Source organism: Medicago truncatula, chromosome 7 (assembly GCF_003473485.1).
Source record: "Medicago truncatula cultivar Jemalong A17 chromosome 7, MtrunA17r5.0-ANR, whole genome shotgun sequence".
Lineage (NCBI taxonomy): Eukaryota > Viridiplantae > Streptophyta > Magnoliopsida > Fabales > Fabaceae > Medicago > Medicago truncatula.
The window spans coordinates 17,545,778-17,549,613 of record NC_053048.1 but is presented as its reverse complement, the minus strand read 5'-3'; the positions used below and the strand labels follow the sequence as shown (position 1 = coordinate 17,549,613).

At 37.4% G+C, this 3,836-nt stretch overlaps 1 non-coding gene across 1 annotated transcript; it reads right to left on the bottom strand.

The window, feature by feature from the left end:
- Positions 1-2,848: 2,848 nt before the first annotated feature.
- LOC120577251 (small nucleolar RNA R71) lies at positions 2,849-2,955 on the bottom strand. The gene has a single exon (XR_005643325.1). It is a non-coding gene; the product is annotated as a small nucleolar RNA R71 (small nucleolar RNA).
- Between the last annotated feature and the right edge of the window lie 881 nt (positions 2,956-3,836).

The window sequence follows — 3,836 nt, the reverse complement described above, 5'->3', positions numbered from 1 at the left end:
TTTTGAGTGCTTAAAGATGTTTATTAAAGATTAAATGATAACTTATAATGAGATTGAACCTGGTTTAGCTTAGAACAACTTTAGTTGGGATTCTGGTTTGTACTCGCCATGGCGAGCAGATGCTCTCACCTCGCGAGCACTTCCAGAACTGAGTGCAAATGAGAATGTTGTGATCTGTGTTGCTTGAATTGATTAGGGATGGACCCTTAGGTGGTAATGAGACCTATATAAGAAGTTAACTGCAATCTGTGAAGCTGATATGAGATGTTTGTGTTGATTATGATGTATTATAATGTTTATGCATTACTTGAAGATTAATTGTATACATAAGATGTTGATGAATTGAATTGGTATAATTATCATGATTGTTGTTGTAATCTGCCTATGCTGCTATTGTTATTCAACCAAATTGCATGAGTCGATATAAGATGATTAAGATGATGATGAACCTCCAAATTATTGGATATATATGAGATGATGATTAAGATGTTTTAAGAGATCGAGTCAATGCATTAGCATACATTTGTTGGGGGCTCATGCCCTGGAGCTTTGTACTCACCACGATGGTGCATTAGCTCAAAATAACGATGGGGGCTCATGCCCTGAAAGTATATTAATACTAAAATAATGTTGGGGGCTCATGCCCTGAATTGGTACCACATACATATAAAAGGTCTAAGTTGCATAGTCGCATAGTCGAGTCAATGATGAATGATGTTAAGATGTTATGAGATTTATGATGCTTTAATGAAGTGATTACTTGATATATTATTATCTATGATGCTATGATATTTTAAGATGCCTTTGTTGAAGATTTATGATGTTAATTATGATTGTTGAATTATATTAATTAATATTATTGTTTTGTAAAATCTCACCCCTTCTGCTTCGAAACTTTGCTCTTCGTATGAGTAACTTGCAGGTGATCGAGTGTAGGTTGTTGTTGTGCTATCGTGAGTGGCCTAGCCTTACTGAGTCTTAGGTTGCTCTGATACGTAACGGGATGGGGTTTATGATATGCATGCTTCATTTCCTTTACGTGTTTGACTATGATGTTTTATGCTGTTTGACTGAATTTAATTGAGATATTATGATGGGGCCTGCTGATGAGTCATTTATATGTTATTTTAATATGCTTTTTAGTTTAGTTTTAATTAGATTTTATATAATTTTATATTAGTATTATTTCCTTTTTAGGATAGTTTACTTTAAAATGCAATTTATTATATTTCAGGGAAGAATATTGCATGGAGAGAGTCTTGGAGCAAAAGAAAGGGATTTGGAGCAGATTGGACACAAAAATATGAAGATTGGGAAACAAAATATATCTCCCACAAGTCAGAAGCTTGGCACGGCCCGTGCTAGCCTTGGCACGGCCGTGCCACCCTCCAGATGCCTTTTGCTGCTTTTGCTTTGACTCCAAGCTATTCTATTTTGGCGCACAATCTACTGAGGAATATTCTAGGAATATACTTGCTTAGATTTTAAGTCAATTGTGTACTATAAATAGAGTAGCTAGCCATCACTAAACAATCATCTTTACTTGGAATACAATAAGTGACATTTTCTTTTCTAAATAAAGTTCTTTTCCTTTCCTTTATTTTCCTGTCTTTTACTTTCATGCTTTCTCTCTTCTCCCCCATGTCTACGATGAACATGAGTGAGTAGACTTCTTCTTGTCTTGGGATTGTTGGATAAGTCTAAATGACATAATCCTAATCAAACCAAGCCCTAAGCCTTAATCTTATGTAACCCTAGTTTCTTATCTGAATTCACCATCTTAACATGGATTAACCATTATCAAACTGTGGAAACGAAAGTGGAGGGTTTGATAATTGTTCGTCCATTATTCCAAATATCAATTCATAAAACGAAAGTGGAGCTTTGATATTCGAACAAGTGAATTCAGACAAGGATTGCAAAGTCAGCGAAATAGGCTTTGCAATCTTTGAGACATATAGTTTCGATCTTCAAGGGAACTAATAACAATCAAGTCAGCGAAATAGGCTTGGTTGTTAGAGGAACCAAAATCCAATAGTAATCAAGTCAGCGAAATAGGCTTGGTTTGTAGAGGAACTTAAGAGAAACTGTCTTGAGAAATTAGGTCTAACATAACATTATAAGCTTAAGGTTTTGGTTTAAGAAGGACTTGTTATCTAGAAGAAACCAACGATCCCAAGGCTCTTTTATTATATTGCTTTTAACCGTTTAAAAACCCCCAATCTACAATCTCTTCTCTCTTCTAATCATCTCTAAAGGTTAATTAAATTGAACTACTCCCTGTCGGAACGATACTCTTTTATACTACTTCGGTAAGACCGTGCACTTGCGGTTTTATCTCATCAAGTTTTTGGCGCCACTGCCGGGGAGTAAACTAATTTAATTAATTCTTTCTTTGTGATTAGAACTCTTTTCTCTCCCCTCTTCTCCCCTTCTTCTTTTTCCTACACTTGATTCGGGTGGCTTAAAGATAATAGATAACATGGCTGAGGAACGCACTCTTAAGGAGTATTCGATCCCTTCTTCGGATGAGCCATGCACTATTATGGTCTACCCAACAGTTCAAGGTAGCAACTTCAAAATAAAACCTGCACTACTAATTCTGGTGCAACAAAACCAGTTCTCTGGATCACCTTTCGAGGACCCAAATTTACATATCTCAACCTTTTGGAGACTTAGTGTAACTTGCAAAGACAACCAAGAAACCGTCAGGCTACATCTCTTCCCTTTTTCTCTAAAAGATAAAGCCAGCAATTGGTTCAATTCTTTGAAGCCTGGTTCCATTACCTCATGGGACCAATTGAGGAGAGAATTCCTTTGTCGTTTCTTTCCCCCATCCAAAACTTCCCAACTTAGGGGAAAGCTTTACCAATTTACTCAAAAGAATGGGGAATCTCTTTTCGATGTGTGGGAACGTTTTAAAGAAATACTTAGACGTTGTCCCCATCACGGTCTAGAAAAATGGTTAATCATCCACACCTTTTATAATGGTCTAACATCTAGCACTAAATTGACTATTGATGCAGCTGCAGGTGGTGCCCTAATGAACAAAGACTTCACAACAGCTTATGCGTTAATTGAGAACATGGCTCTAAACCTCTTCCAATGGACGGAAGGAAAAGCAACCATCGATCCTTCGCCCTCTAAAAAAGAGGCAGGTATGGATGAAACCTCTTCCATTGACTATTTATCTACCAAGGTGAATGCATTATCTCAAAGACTTGATCGCATGAGCACACCTACCTTCTCACCTCCTTGTGAAGCATGTGGCCTATCTAGTCATTCTAACACCGATTGCAACCTAAGTAGTGTTGAGCAGTTAAATTTTGTTTAGAATGGCCAAAGAGTTGTTCAAAAATCTCACATTGAACTTTTAATGGAAAACTATTTTCTTAAACAATCCGAACAGCTCCAAGAGCTCAAGGACCAAACTAGACTTTTGAACAACTCTCTTGCTACTCTCACAACAAAGATAGACTCTATCTCCTCTCACAACAAAATTTTTGAAACTCAACTCTCCCAGGTAGTTCGTAAGGTTAACCACCCCAATAAAATGAATGCTGTCACACTTAGGAGTGGTAAGCCACTCGAAGACCCCATAAGGAGAACCGAGACCGATAACAGTGAGAAAGAAATCCGCGAACCACCATCTAGGGAAACCAGAGCAGAAAGAGAGGAACCACGAGTTGAGGAAAACACGCCACCTCCCTTTAAACCAAAAATCCCCTTCCCTCAAAGGTTTGCCAAATCAAAGCTAGATGAGCAATTCAAAAAGTTCATAGAGATGATAAACAAGATATATATTGATGTGCCATTTACCGAGGTCCTAACCCAAA